At 51.7% G+C, this 15,483-nt stretch overlaps 5 pseudogenes across 5 annotated transcripts; 2 read left to right on the plus strand and 3 right to left on the minus strand.

Moving 5' to 3' along the window:
- Window positions 1-211: 211 nt before the first annotated feature.
- LOC149986724 (naringenin-chalcone synthase pseudogene) lies at window positions 212-3,058 on the minus strand (annotated as a pseudogene). Its single transcript, XR_016499697.1, has 2 exons — window positions 2,918-3,058; window positions 212-2,702 (listed from the first exon to the last, which is right to left on the minus strand). The product of XR_016499697.1 is annotated as a naringenin-chalcone synthase pseudogene (transcript).
- Window positions 3,059-3,272: 214 nt separating this feature from the next.
- On the plus strand, window positions 3,273-5,835 carry LOC149986725 (phenylalanine ammonia-lyase pseudogene; annotated as a pseudogene). Its single transcript, XR_016499696.1, has one exon. The product of XR_016499696.1 is annotated as a phenylalanine ammonia-lyase pseudogene (transcript).
- An 806-nt stretch (window positions 5,836-6,641) lies between these two features.
- LOC149986726 (naringenin-chalcone synthase pseudogene) lies at window positions 6,642-8,434 on the minus strand (annotated as a pseudogene). Its single transcript, XR_016499698.1, has one exon. The product of XR_016499698.1 is annotated as a naringenin-chalcone synthase pseudogene (transcript).
- A 1,265-nt stretch (window positions 8,435-9,699) lies between these two features.
- LOC149986727 (phenylalanine ammonia-lyase pseudogene) lies at window positions 9,700-12,291 on the plus strand (annotated as a pseudogene). The gene has a single exon (XR_016499699.1). The product of XR_016499699.1 is annotated as a phenylalanine ammonia-lyase pseudogene (transcript).
- A 713-nt stretch (window positions 12,292-13,004) lies between these two features.
- Window positions 13,005-15,434, minus strand: LOC149986728 (naringenin-chalcone synthase pseudogene; annotated as a pseudogene). Its single transcript, XR_016499700.1, has one exon. The product of XR_016499700.1 is annotated as a naringenin-chalcone synthase pseudogene (transcript).
- Window positions 15,435-15,483: the final 49 nt, after the last annotated feature.

Raw genomic sequence — 15,483 nt, forward strand, 5'->3', positions numbered from 1 at the left:
TTGTGTCCAGATATCACTGAAACTGGTGGAGGATTAACTTTCTCAATGACCGACAGACAACAAATCACAGTTTTCATTAATTGTTGGCTGGGCCATGCTACCATGAGTTCAATGCAACCAACCAATTCCTTGCAGACCCTTCTCTTCTCAGTTTCCAATGCTACAGCAACAGATTCAAAAGTGACGAGAAACAGCTCAAAGAAACAGTGGGTAGTGTCGAACAATCGCAGCTGACTTAGAGGCTGCAATTATAAAAGCTCAAACGAACACATGGTCCGGAGATTCACCGATGAATTACATTCCTGATGAATTTCAGATCCATCGGCACAATGCGCACTACACACTCCCACTTCATCTTCTTCCAGCCCTAATTTTCTAAATAAGACTGTACTTCGCACCTCTGATTGCATTGTGACTATACATTGCCAAACTCCTGTCTTCCAGAAATAAATTGAGTGAACAATAAGAACGCTAGAGTAGATGCACTGCCAATTTAGCACAGCGAGAGAAATATACCCACAGGCGCCAGATCGTTCAGGTTCCGGATACGAAACAGTGGAACCCTAGATTTCAGAGTGTGTAAAGAGCTCGCTGAAGCAAGAACGTAGGTTGATTCGATAACCTGATTTCTCTTTTAAAATTAAGCGCGAACTCTAGCTCAGGAAGCAATACCATTGAAATTGAATTGCACACTTCTATGCTATGCTATGCTATGCTATGCTATGCAATGCTATGCAATAATATGATATGATACAAATTGGTGAGAATGGGGAGTAAAAAGGAGAGGTGGGGTGGAATCTAAGCGGAGTTGGGAGCGGCGCGGAGCACAAGCACTTCCAGTGTCAGTCCTGGTCCGAAGCCAATGAAGAATCCGAACTCGCTGCCCTCGCCCAAAGTGGACGCACCCATCTTCACAGACCTGTGCCGAATCTGATCCAACACAAACAGCACAGAGGCGCTAGACATGTTGCCAAACTCGGACAATATGTCCCTGCTCCCTTGCATCTTGTCCTTCGTCAGCTTCAGCTTCGCCTCCACCTGATCGAGAATGGCTGGACCTCCGGGATGCACCGCCCAGAACATCTCGTTCCATGCCGGTGATCCCACTGGCTTCCTGGCCTCGTTCAAAAACTTCTCGATGTTCTTGGAGATGAGCCCGGGTACATCCTTCATGAGGTGGAAGATGAGCCCCGCTTCGGTGAGATGTCCATCGATGGCTCCGTCGCTCTCTGGCAAGATGGTCTCTCCAGCCCAGTGCACTTCGAACAATGGCTTCTCTACCTCAGGCTTGGGGTCGGATCCAACCACGTACACGCCGGCGCCATCGCCGAACAGAGCTGAGCCCACAAGCCCGTCCAAGTGGTTCTCGCTCGGGGCTCGGTATGTGACTGCGGTCACCTCGCTCGCTACTGCCAGCACTCTGGCGCCCTTGTTGTTTTCGGCTAGATCCTTGGCCACTCTGAGCACGGATGCACCGCCGAAACACCCGGTTTGGTACATCATGACACGCTTCACAGTGGGCTTCAGGCCGAGCAGCTTGGCCAGGGCGTGGTCGGCTCCGGGCATGTTGACGCCCGAGGTGGTGGCGAAGACGATGTGGGTAATGTCGGACTTGCGGCCGCCCCATTCCTTGATGGCCTTCTGGGCGGCCTCGGCGGCGAGCTTGGGGACCTGGACGACCACGATGTCGTGGCGGACGTTCAGGGAGGGCTCCATGTACGTGCAGATGCCTGGGTTGGCCTTGAGCACCTCCTCCGTGAGGAACATGTGGCGCTTCCTGATGCCCGACTTGTCACAGATGCGCTTGAATTTGGCCTTCAGGGCTTCCTTCTCGCCGCAATTGGTGATGTTGAAGAAGAAGTCGGGGTACTCACTCTGCAGAAACTCCGCGGGAGGCACCGCAGTGCCGATGCCTAGCACGCAGGCTGGCCCTTCAGCGCGGGGCTGGGCCCTGGGAAGCGCGGCCCTCGTAACATCCCCAGCAGAAGCCATTGGACAACCCCGGTCGATCTCCTCACTCTAGTTCTCAATCTGTGCTGCCAAACGTATTCCGACTTTGTCTGTCTGCTAATCCTGCAACAAGAGAGGTTGTTCTACGCACCGATTCAGTTATGCTACCAGTCGGGATCTGCGGAGACACCCCCACTCTCTTAGTTCGCCACGAGCTAGTTTATTTTCGTAAGTAACTTGAGTACAACGATCGGAGAGATTGCCAGAGAAATGATAGACGGTGTAGTTGGGTGGCGACTTCCGTTTTCAAGCTCGTATCGACCCTGCTATTTTCATGCACAGCGTGTGCCCTTTAAGAGCATCGCGATGTTGGCACTTTCATCAGGAACTTTCTGCGGAGTCATCGCTGTTGAAAGCGGTTGACCTTTTTTCTGCTTTCACCCCACCACTCTGCTACTCCATGTGTACACATCCCGTCTGGAGGCGAATTTTGAATTTCACAATTGCACGACAATTTTTGAATTTCGCAATCGAGTTTTGCACAGAACTCCTGGTCTTGACTTGGCCCTTTGAAATCTTATATTTTGGTCAGTTTCGACATCAGCGGAACGATCCATTCCAGCACACCAGCGTGACTGGGAGACTCTGAGAGTCAGGCTGAAGACCACGAAGAATCGCAGCGCCTTCGTCATTCCAAACAAGAACACGCGTCCGACTTTCCTCCAATAGAAACTGGGTCCACCCCAGAGAACCTGCGAATCACCGACAAGAACATGAGGGGAATTGTAGTTTGACCTAGTGTTGAAGTAAACGACAGGCGAACTAAATTTCAAACAACCGTGTATCATGAACCAATCTGGAGGACTCTCATCCTTCATGTGGCAGCAGGAGGCTCATAGGTCCAGGAAGGGCACCACTTTCAACATTTCAACGCCACCTCGGACTGCTTTCACCGCAATACACCCACCTTTATGGACTAGGGCCAGCCGCTAGGATACCTCTCGACGGCGAACACCGCGCTCTAGCCAGAGGCATTAGTTGCATAAAGAGCATTCCCCGAATCTCATTAATCTTCACTTCGCCCTGAGGCCCATTCAAGCAGCGAATGCCGGACAGGGCCTGCATCCCACCCTTCAGCAATTGATTCACCTCCCATCTCTTGAAAGATCAGCAAAGTTTGCTACTGCTGCTTGGTTGAGATTGTTTCCTGAAGTAGGCGTTCAGGCACGACTTCGAACTCTCAGTACATCACAGTCTTGCGTAGCTCCGCGCACCCAGTAGATCTCGACAGATAGTGTAATTGCAGGTCTTCAATACCAACAATGGCACCACGAGCTGGGGAGCTTAATGTCGTCGGATCAGGTGAGCAAATTGATGCGGCATCTTCAGACATGATGATGCTCGATGATAACACATCTCCGTACTGCATTGGCCTACTCGGTAATGGAGCAGTTCATGGTGCGGATCCTCTCAACTGGGCCAAGACCGCCAAGGCCATGGAATGCAGCCACCTCGAAGAAATCAAGCGGATGGTCGACACTTACCAAAATGCCACCCAGGTCATGATCGAGGGAGCCACCCTCACCGTACCTCAGGTAGCAGCCGTTGCTCGCAGACCCGACGTGCATGTCGTGCTCGATGCTGCCAATGCCAAGAGTAGAGTGGACGAGAGCTCCAACTGGGTGCTCGACAGGATCATGGGCGGAGGTGACATCTACGGCGTTACCACCGGGTTCGGAGCGACCTCTCATCGTCGCACGCAGCAAGGAGTGGAGCTCCAGCGCGAACTCATCCGCTTCCTGAATGCGGGAGTCCTCAGCAAGGGTAACTCCCTGCCATCCGAGACTGCCCGAGCGGCGATGCTAGTGCGTACCAACACGCTGATGCAGGGCTATTCTGGCATCCGCTGGGAGATCCTCCAAGCTATGGAGAAGCTACTCAACGCGCACGTCACCCCCAAGTTGCCCTTGCGGGGTACCATCACGGCATCCGGCGACCTCGTCCCCTTGTCGTATATCGCCGGCCTGCTTACCGGTCGCCCCAATTCCAAAGCCGTCACCGAGGACGGACGAGAGGTTTCCGCGCTGGAGGCCTTGCGCATCGCAGGCGTGGAGAAGCCCTTCGAGCTGGCGCCCAAGGAAGGGCTCGCCCTTGTCAACGGCACCGCAGTCGGTTCCGCCCTCGCTTCCACCGTGTGCTACGATGCCAACATCATGGTGTTGCTCGCCGAGGTTCTGTCCGCGCTCTTTTGCGAGGTAATGCAGGGCAAGCCCGAATTTGCCGACCCCCTGACTCACAAGCTGAAGCACCACCCCGGACAGATGGAAGCTGCGGCTGTCATGGAGTGGGTGCTGGACGGGAGTTCCTTCATGAAGGCTGCCGCCAAGTTCAATGAGACCGACCCCTGCGCAAGCCCAAGCAGGACAGATACGCGCTGCGAACTTCCCCGCAGTGGCTGGGCCCTCAGGTGGAGGTCATCCGCAACGCCACCCACGCCATCGAGCGGGAGATCAACTCTGTGAACGACAATCCCATCATCGACGCTGCCAGGGGCATCGCCCTGCACGGCGGCAACTTCCAGGGCACGCCCATCGGCGTGTCTATGGACAACACGCGCCTGGCGCTGGCCGCCATCGCTAAGCTCATGTTCGCACAATTCTCCGAACTTGTGAACGACTACTACAACAACGGATTACCGTCCAATTTGAGCGGGGGACCCAACCCCAGCCTGGATTACGGCATGAAAGGGGCAGAGATCGCCATGGCCTCGTACTTATCTGAGATTAACTACCTAGCCAACCCGGTCACCACCCATGTCCAAAGCGCGGAGCAACACAACCAAGATGTGAACTCACTGGGATTGGTGTCAGCCCGCAAAACGGAGGAAGCCATGGAGATTCTCAAGCTCATGAGCGCCACCTTCTTGGTAGGCTTGTGCCAGGCTGTCGACCTGCGTCATGTCGAAGAGACCATGCAGTCGGCCGTGAAGCAAGTAGTGACACAGGTGGCCAAGAAGACGCTCTTCATGGGCAGCGACGGATCACTGCTGCCATCACGCTTCTGCGAAAAGGAACTACTGATGGTAGTGGATCGTCAGCCGGTGTTCAGCTACATCGACGATTCCACCAGTGATTCATACCCTCTAATGGAGAAACTGCGAGGGGTGCTGGTGAGCCGTGCCTTGAAGAGTGCCGACAAGGAGACCTCCAACGCAGTGTTTAGGCAGATTCCAGTGTTTGAGGCAGAGCTGAAGCTGCAGCTGAGCCGTGTGGTGCCCGCGGTGCGAGAAGCATATGACACAAAGGGACTATCCTCGGTTCCCAACAGGATTCAAGACTGTAGGACGTATCCATTATACAAGCTAGTGCGCGGAGACTTGAAGACGCAGCTCCTGTCCGGGCAGAGGACGGTGTCTCCTGGGCAAGAGATTGAGAAGGTGTTCAATGCCATTTCTGCAGGCCAATTGGTGGCTCCTTTGTTGGAATGCGTTCAAGGCTGGACCGGCACACCAGGGCCCTTCCCCGCTCGCGCCTCTTGCTAGTTGACACTGCTTCACCTCCCAATTTTGTTCCGTTCATCTTCGTGTGGGTCACATTGACGTTACAATTAACTAATATTGTACATTAGTAGGAAGTGCGTCACATTGACGTTACAATTAACATTGTACATTAGTAGGAGATTCTTGTGTAAATGCTTGGAGTTGAGGTTGTGTGGTGCCTTCACCCTTGACCACCTCTGTTAACTCACACAGCTTTTAAATTGCAATTGCAATGCGTAGTTGTGTATATATTTCCTAACTTTAGAAGTAGAAGAGGAAGAAAGGTTCTATTATGGTGAGTCTCTTGTTTGCAAGCAAAAATGAATAAGAGTTCACTTTCAGCAACAGCCAAGACATCTACTTGAGTGGTCATGGATTGTTCAAATTTGTTTAGCTGTCTTTGTACGTTTAGTGGAGTTTCAGGAGGATGGATGTTCAGCGATTGATGTGATGATCTTCCCTTTATTTTATTTTGTGACTTTGCTTCCGTTGTGTCCAAGCTTCCCTATTGGTGTGCCAAACTTTCATGAATTTGTTCAAGCATTGGTTAATTTGAATGTTATCATTAGCACAAGATACAGCTGTTTTCAAAATTTTCTGATCAGATGATTTTAACCTTATTTATTAACCCTATGCATGTTACACCAGGCCCAAAATTTTGGATATTATATTACACCATGCCCAAAATTTTGGATGTTTTATTCCACCATGCCCAAACTTTGGATGTTATATTACACCATGCCCAAAATTTGGATATTATATTCCACCATGCCCAAAATTTGGATTTTATATTCCACCATGCCCAAAATTTGGATATTACATCACACCATGCCTAATATTTGAATTTTATGTTACACCAAGCCCAAAATGTCTTGAATACCACACCATTTAACACATTCCAACTGCATTTGAATTTTGAGAATTTAGTGAAACACCCACTGTTTGTGTCCAGATATCACTGAAACTGGTGGAGGATTAACTTTCTCAATGACCGACAGACAACAAATCACAGTTTTCATTAATTGTTGGCTGGGCCATGCTACCATGAGTTCAATGCAACCAACCAATTCCTTGCAGACCCTTCTCTTCTCAGTTTCCAATGCTACAGCAACAGATTCAAAAGTGACGAGAAACAGCTCAAAGAAACAGTGGGTAGTGTCGAACAATCGCAGCTGACTTAGAGGCTGCAATTATAAAAGCTCAAACGAACACATGGTCCGGAGATTCACCGATGAATTACATTCCTGATGAATTTCAGATCCATCGGCACAATGCGCACTACACACTCCCACTTCATCTTCTTCCAGCCCTAATTTTCTAAATAAGACTGTACTTCGCACCTCTGATTGCATTGTGACTATACATTGCCAAACTCCTGTCTTCCAGAAATAAATTGAGTGAACAATAAGAACGCTAGAGTAGATGCACTGCCAATTTAGCACAGCGAGAGAAATATACCCACAGGCGCCAGATCGTTCAGGTTCCGGATACGAAACAGTGGAACCCTAGATTTCAGAGTGTGTAAAGAGCTCGCTGAAGCAAGAACGTAGGTTGATTCGATAACCTGATTTCTCTTTTAAAATTAAGCGCGAACTCTAGCTCAGGAAGCAATACCATTGAAATTGAATTGCACACTTCTATGCTATGCTATGCTATGCTATGCTATGCAATGCTATGCAATAATATGATATGATACAAATTGGTGAGAATGGGGAGTAAAAAGGAGAGGTGGGGTGGAATCTAAGCGGAGTTGGGAGCGGCGCGGAGCACAAGCACTTCCAGTGTCAGTCCTGGTCCGAAGCCAATGAAGAATCCGAACTCGCTGCCCTCGCCCAAAGTGGACGCACCCATCTTCACAGACCTGTGCCGAATCTGATCCAACACAAACAGCACAGAGGCGCTAGACATGTTGCCAAACTCGGACAATATGTCCCTGCTCCCTTGCATCTTGTCCTTCGTCAGCTTCAGCTTCGCCTCCACCTGATCGAGAATGGCTGGACCTCCGGGATGCACCGCCCAGAACATCTCGTTCCATGCCGGTGATCCCACTGGCTTCCTGGCCTCGTTCAAAAACTTCTCGATGTTCTTGGAGATGAGCCCGGGTACATCCTTCATGAGGTGGAAGATGAGCCCCGCTTCGGTGAGATGTCCATCGATGGCTCCGTCGCTCTCTGGCAAGATGGTCTCTCCAGCCCAGTGCACTTCGAACAATGGCTTCTCTACCTCAGGCTTGGGGTCGGATCCAACCACGTACACGCCGGCGCCATCGCCGAACAGAGCTGAGCCCACAAGCCCGTCCAAGTGGTTCTCGCTCGGGGCTCGGTATGTGACTGCGGTCACCTCGCTCGCTACTGCCAGCACTCTGGCGCCCTTGTTGTTTTCGGCTAGATCCTTGGCCACTCTGAGCACGGATGCACCGCCGAAACACCCGGTTTGGTACATCATGACACGCTTCACAGTGGGCTTCAGGCCGAGCAGCTTGGCCAGGGCGTGGTCGGCTCCGGGCATGTTGACGCCCGAGGTGGTGGCGAAGACGATGTGGGTAATGTCGGACTTGCGGCCGCCCCATTCCTTGATGGCCTTCTGGGCGGCCTCGGCGGCGAGCTTGGGGACCTGGACGACCACGATGTCGTGGCGGACGTTCAGGAGGGCTCCATGTACGTGCAGATGCCTGGGTTGGCCTTGAGCACCTCCTCCGTGAGGAACATGTGGCGCTTCCTGATGCCCGACTTGTCACAGATGCGCTTGAATTTGGCCTTCAGGGCTTCCTTCTCGCCGCAATTGGTGATGTTGAAGAAGAGTCGGGGTACTCACTCTGCAGGAACTCCGCGGGAGGCACCGCAGTGCCGATGCCTAGCACGCAGGCCGGCCCTTCAGCGCGGGGCTGGGCCCTGGGAAGCGCGGCCCTCGTAACATCCCCAGCAGAAGCCATTGGACAACCCCGGTCGATTTGCCTCGCTCTAGTTCTCAATCTGTGCCTGCCAAACGTATTCCGACTTTGTCTGTTTGCTAATCCTGCAACAAGAGAGGTTGTTCTACGCACCGGATCAGTTATGCTACCAGTTGGGATCTGCGGAGACACCCCACTCTCTGAGTTCGCCACGAGCTAGTTTATTTTCGTAAGTAACTTGAGTACAACGATCGGAGAGATTGCCAGAGAAATGATAGACGGTGTAGTTGGGTGGCGACTTCCGTTTTGAAGCTCGTATCGACCCTGCTATTTCATGCACAGCGTGTGCCCTTTACGAGCATCGCGATGTTGGCACTTTCATCAGGAACTTTCTGTGGAGTCATTGCTGTTGAAAGCGGTTGACCTTTTTTCTGCTTTCACCCCACCACTCTGCTACTCCATGTGTACACATGCCATCTAGAGGCGAGTTTTGAATTTCACAATTGCACGACAATTTTTGAAGTTCGCAATCGAAATTTGCACAGAACTCATGGTCTTGACTTGGCCCTTTGAAATCTTATATTTTGGTCAGTTTTGACATCAGCGAAACGATCCACTCCAGCAGACCAGCGTGACTGGGAGACTCTGAGAGTCAGGCTGAAGACCACGAAGAATCGCAGCGCCTTCGTCTTTCCAAACAAGAACACGCGTCCGACTTTCCTCCAATAGAAACTGGGTCCACCCCAGAGAACCTGCGAATCACCGACAAGAACATGAGGGGAATTGTAGTTTGACCTAGTGTTGAAGTAAACGACAGGCGAACTAAATTTCAACAACCGTGTATCATGAACCAATCTGGAGGACTCTCAACCTTCATGTGGCACCAGGAGGCTCATAGGTCCAGGAAGGGCACCACTTTCAACATTTCATCGCCACCTCGGACTGTTTTCACCGCAATATACCCACCTTTTTGGACTAGGGCCAGCCGCTAGAATACCTTTCGACGGGGAACACCGCGCTCTAGCCAGAGGCATTAGTTGCATAAAGAGCATTCCCCGAATCTCATTAATCTTCACTTCGCCCTGAGGCCCACTCAAGCAGCGAATGCCGGACAGGGCCTGCATCCCACCCTTCAGCAATTGATTCACCTCCCATCTCTTGAAAGATCAGCAAAGCTTGCTACTGCTGCTTGGTTGAGATTGTTTCCTGAAGTAGGCGTTCAGGCACGACTCCGAACTCTCAGTACATCGCAGTCTTGCGTAGCTCCGCGCACCCAGTAGATCTCGACAGATAGCGTAATTGCAGGTCTTCAATACCAACAATGGCACCACGAGCTGGGGAGCTTAATGTCGTCGGATCAGGTGAGCAAATTGATGCGGCATCTTCAGACATGATGCTTGATGACAGCACATCTCCGTACTGCATTGGCCTACTCGGTAATGGAGCAGTTCATGGTGCGGATCCTCTCAACTGGGCCAAGACCGCCAAGGCCATGGAATGCAGCCACCTCGAAGAAATCAAGCGGATGGTCGACACTTACCAAAATGCCACCCAGGTCATGATCGAGGGAGCCACCCTCACTGTACCTCAGGTAGCAGCCATTGCTCGCAGACCTGACGTGCATGTCGTGCTCGATGCTGCCAATGCCAAGAGTAGAGTGGACGAGAGCTCCAACTGGGTGCTCGACAGGATCATGGGCGGAGGTGACATCTACGGCGTTACCACCGGGTTCGGAGCGACCTCTCATCGTCGCACGCAGCAAGGAGTGGAGCTCCAGCGCGAACTCATCCGCTTCCTGAATGCGGGAGTCCTCAGCAAGGGTAACTCCCTGCCATCCGAGACTGCCCGAGCGGCGATGCTAGTGCGTACCAACACGCTGATGCAGGGCTATTCTGGCATCCGCTGGGAGATCCTCCAAGCTATGGAGAAGCTACTCAACGCGCACGTCACCCCCAAGTTGCCCTTGCGGGGTACCATCACGGCATCCGGCGACCTCGTCCCCTTGTCGTATATCGCCGGCCTGCTTACCGGTCGCCCCAATTCCAAAGCCGTCACCGAGGACGGACGAGAGGTTTCCGCGCTGGAGGCCTTGCGCATCGCAGGCGTGGAGAAGCCCTTCGAGCTGGCGCCCAAGGAAGGGCTCGCCCTTGTCAACGGCACCGCAGTCGGTTCCGCCCTCGCTTCCACCGTGTGCTACGATGCCAACATCATGGTGTTGCTCGCCGAGGTTCTGTCCGCGCTCTTTTGCGAGGTAATGCAGGGCAAGCCCGAATTTGCCGACCCCCTGACTCACAAGCTGAAGCACCACCCCGGACAGATGGAAGCTGCGGCTGTCATGGAGTGGGTGCTGGACGGGAGTTCCTTCATGAAGGCTGCCGCCAAGTTCAATGAGACCGACCCCCTGCGCAAGCCCAAGCAGGACAGATACGCGCTGCGAACTTCCCCGCAGTGGCTGGGCCCTCAGGTGGAGGTCATCCGCAACGCCACCCACGCCATCGAGCGGGAGATCAACTCTGTGAACGACAATCCCATCATCGACGCTGCCAGGGGCATCGCCCTGCACGGCGGCAACTTCCAGGGCACGCCCATCGGCGTGTCTATGGACAACACGCGCCTGGCGCTGGCCGCCATCGCTAAGCTCATGTTCGCACAATTCTCCGAACTTGTGAACGACTACTACAACAACGGATTACCGTCCAATTTGAGCGGGGGACCCAACCCCAGCCTGGATTACGGCATGAAAGGGGCAGAGATCGCCATGGCCTCGTACTTATCTGAGATTAACTACCTAGCCAACCCGGTCACCACCCATGTCCAAAGCGCGGAGCAACACAACCAAGATGTGAACTCACTGGGATTGGTGTCAGCCCGCAAAACGGAGGAAGCCATGGAGATTCTCAAGCTCATGAGCGCCACCTTCTTGGTAGGCTTGTGCCAGGCTGTCGACCTGCGTCATGTCGAAGAGACCATGCAGTCGGCCGTGAAGCAAGTAGTGACACAGGTGGCCAAGAAGACGCTCTTCATGGGCAGCGACGGATCACTGCTGCCATCACGCTTCTGCGAAAAGGAACTACTGATGGTAGTGGATCGTCAGCCGGTGTTCAGCTACATCGACGATTCCACCAGTGATTCATACCCTCTAATGGAGAAACTGCGAGGGGTGCTGGTGAGCCGTGCCTTGAAGAGTGCCGACAAGGAGACCTCCAACGCAGTGTTTAGGCAGATTCCAGTGTTCGAGGCAGAGCTGAAGCTGCAGCTGAGCCGTGTGGTGCCCGCGGTGCGAGAAGCATATGACACAAAGGGACTATCCTCGGTTCCCAACAGGATTCAAGACTGTAGGACGTATCCATTATACAAGCTAGTGCGCGGAGACTTGAAGACGCAGCTCCTGTCCGGGCAGAGGACGGTGTCTCCTGGGCAAGAGATTGAGAAGGTGTTCAATGCCATTTCTGCAGGCCAATTGGTGGCTCCTTTGTTGGAATGCGTTCAAGGCTGGACAGGCACACCAGGGCCCTTCCCCGCTCGCGCCTCTTGCTAGTTGACACTGCTTCACCTCCCAATTTTGTCATCATTCTTCGATTCATCTTCTCGCGTCACATTGACGTTACAATTCATATTGTACATGAGTAGGAACTGCGTCACATTGAAGTTACACTTAATATTGTACATTAGTAGGGACTTGTAGGAGATTCTTGTGTAAATGCTTGAAGTTGAGGTTGTGTGGCGCCTTCACCCTTGACCTCTATTAAGGGCTTAAAGCATAAAGCGCTGCAATCCATGAAGAGTTTTTCAATTGCAATGCGTAGTAGTTGTGTATATATTTCCTAACTTTAGAAGTAGAAGAGGAAGAAAGGTTCCATTGTTTGCAAGCAAAAATGAAAAATGAATAAGAGTTCACTTCAGCAACAACCAAGACATTTACTTGAGTGGTCATGGATTGTTCTAATTTGTTTAGATGTCTTTGAATGTTTAGTGGAGTTTCAAGAGGATGGATGTTTAGCGATTGATGTGATGATCTTCCCTTTATTTTGTGACTTTGCTTTTGTTCTGTCCAAGCTTCCCTATTGGTGCGCCAAATGATCATGAATTTGTTCAGGTATTGGTTAATTTGAATGTTATCATTAGCACAAGATATAGTTGTTTTCAAAACTTTAAGATTAGACAAGATCATGAATTTGCTAGAAGATGATTTTAACCATATATATTATTAACCCAATGTGCTTTACACCATGCCCAAAATTTGGATATTATATTATTCCATGCCCAAGACTTGGATATTATATTGCACCATGTCCAAAATTTGGATATTCCATCACACCATGCCTAATATTTGAATTTTATGTTACACCAAGCCCAAAATGTCTTGAATACCACACCATTTAACATATTCCAACTACATTTGAATTTTGAGAATTTGGTCAAACCGGTGGAGGATTAACTTTCTCAATGACCGACAGACAACAAATCACAGTTTTCATGAATTGTTGGCTGGGGCATGCTACCATGATACCATGAGTTCAATGCAACCAACCAAATAAGAGCCAATTCCTTGCAGACTCTTCTCAGTTTCCAATGCTACAGCAAGAGATTCAAAAGTGACGAGAAACAGCTCAAAGAAACAGTGGGTAGTGTCGAACAATCGCAGCTGAATTAGAGGCTGCAAATATAAAAGCTCAAACGAACACATGGTCCGGAGATTCACCGATGAATTACATTCCTGAATTTCAGATCCATCGGCACAATGCGCACTAGACACTCCCACTTCATCTTCTTCCAACCTAAATTTTCTAAATAAGACTGTACTTCGCACCTCTGATTGCATTGTGACCATACATTGCCAAACTCCTGTCTTCCAGAAATAAATTGAGTGAACAATAAGAACGCTAGAGTAGATGCACTGCCAATTTAGCACAGCGAGAGAAATATACCCACAGGCGCCAGCTCGTTCAGGTTCTGGATACGAAACAGTGGAACCCTAGATTTTAGCGTGTGTAAAGAGCTCGCTGAAGCAAGAACGTTAGGTTGATTCGATAACCTGATTTCGCTTTTAAAATTAAGCGCGAACTCTAGCTCAGGAAGGAATACTATTGAAATTGAATTGCACACTTCTATGCTACGCTATGCAATGCAATAATATGATATGATACAAATTGGTGAGGATGGGGAGTAAAAAGGAGAGGTGGGGTGGAATCTAAGCGGAGTTGGGAGCGGCGCGGAGCACAAGCACTTCCAGTGTCAGTCCTGGTCCGAAGCCAATGAAGAATCCGAACTCGCTGCCCTCGCCCAAAGTGGACGCACCCACCTTCACAGACCTGTGCCGAATCTGATCCAACACAAACAGCACAGAGGCGCTAGACATGTTGCCAAACTCGGACAATATGTCCCTGCTCCCTTGCATCTTGTCCTTCGTCAGCTTCAGCTTCGCCTCCACCTGATCGAGAATGGCTGGACCTCCGGGATGCACCGCCCAGAACATCTCGTTCCATGCCGGTGATCCCACTGGCTTCCTGGCCTCGTTCAAAAACTTCTCGATGTTCTTGGAGATGAGCCCGGGTACATCCTTCATGAGGTGGAAGATGAGCCCTGCTTCGGTGAGATGTCCATCGATGGCTCCGTCACTCTCTGGCAAGATGGTCTCTCCAGCCCAGTGCACTTCGAACAATGGCTTCTCTACCTCAGGCTTGGGGTCGGATCCAACCACGTACACGCCGGCGCCATCGCCGAACAGAGCTGAGCCCACAAGCCCGTCCAAGTGGTTCTCGCTCGGGGCTCGGTATGTGACTGCGGTCACCTCGCTCGCTACTGCCAGCACTCTGGCGCCCTTGTTGTTTTCGGCTAGATCCTTGGCCACTCTGAGCACGGATGCACCGCCGAAACACCCGGTTTGGTACATCATGACACGCTTCACAGTGGGCTTCAGGCCGAGCAGCTTGGCCAGGGCGTGGTCGGCTCCGGGCATGTTGACGCCCGAGGTGGTGGCGAAGACGATGTGGGTAATGTCGGACTTGCGGCCGCCCCATTCCTTGATGGCCCTCTGGGCGGCCTCGGCGGCGAGCTTGGGGACCTGGACGACCACGATGTCGTGGCGGACGTTCAGGGAGGGCTCCATGTACGTGCAGATGCCTGGGTTGGCCTTGAGCACCTCCTCCGTGAGGAACATGTGGCGCTTCCTGATGCCCGACTTGTCACAGATGCGCTTGAATTTGGCCTTCAGGGCTTCCTTCTCGCCGCAATTGGTGATGTTGAAGAAGAAGTCGGGGTACTCACTCTGCAGGAACTCCGCGGGAGGCACCGCAGTGCCGATGCCTAGCACGCAGGCCGGCCCTTCAGCGCGGGGCTGGGCCCTGGGAAGCGCGGCCCTCGTAACATCCCCAGCAGAAGCCATTGGACAACCCCGGTCGATTTCCTCGCTCTAGTTCTCAATCTGTGCTGCCAAACGTATTCCGACTTTGTCTGTTTGCTAATCCTGCAACAAGAGAGGTTGTTCTACGCACCGGATCAGTTATGCTACCAGTTGGGATCTGCGGAGACACCCCACTCTCTGAGTTCGCCACGAGCTAGTTTATTTTCGTAAGTAACTTGAGTACAACGATCGGAGAGATTGCCAGAGAAATGATAGACGGTGTAGTTGGGTGGCGACTTCCGTTTTGAAGCTCGTATCGACCCTGCTATTTCATGCACAGCGTGTGCCCTTTACGAGCATCGCGATGTTGGCACTTTCATCAGGAACTTTCTGTGGAGTCATTGCTGTTGAAAGCGGTTGACCTTTTTTCTGCTTTCACCCCACCACTCTGCTACTCCATGTGTACACATGCCATCTAGAGGCGAGTTTTGAATTTCACAATTGCACGACAATTTTTGAAGTTCGCAATCGAAATTTGCACAGAACTCATGGTCTTGACTTGGCCCTTTGAAATCTTATATTTTGGTCAGTTTTGACATCAGCGAAACGATCCACTCCAGCAGACCAGCGTGACTGGGAGACTCTGAGAGTCAGGCTGAAGACCACGAAGAATCGCAGCGCCTTCGTCTTTCCAAACAAGAACACGCGTCCGACTTTCCTCCAATAGAAACTGGGTCCACCCCAGAGAACCTGCGAATCACC

This window comes from Physcomitrium patens, chromosome 21, assembly GCF_059467195.1.
Source record: "Physcomitrium patens ecotype Gransden chromosome 21, ASM5946719v1, whole genome shotgun sequence".
NCBI classification, from domain to species: Eukaryota; Viridiplantae; Streptophyta; class Bryopsida; order Funariales; family Funariaceae; genus Physcomitrium; species Physcomitrium patens.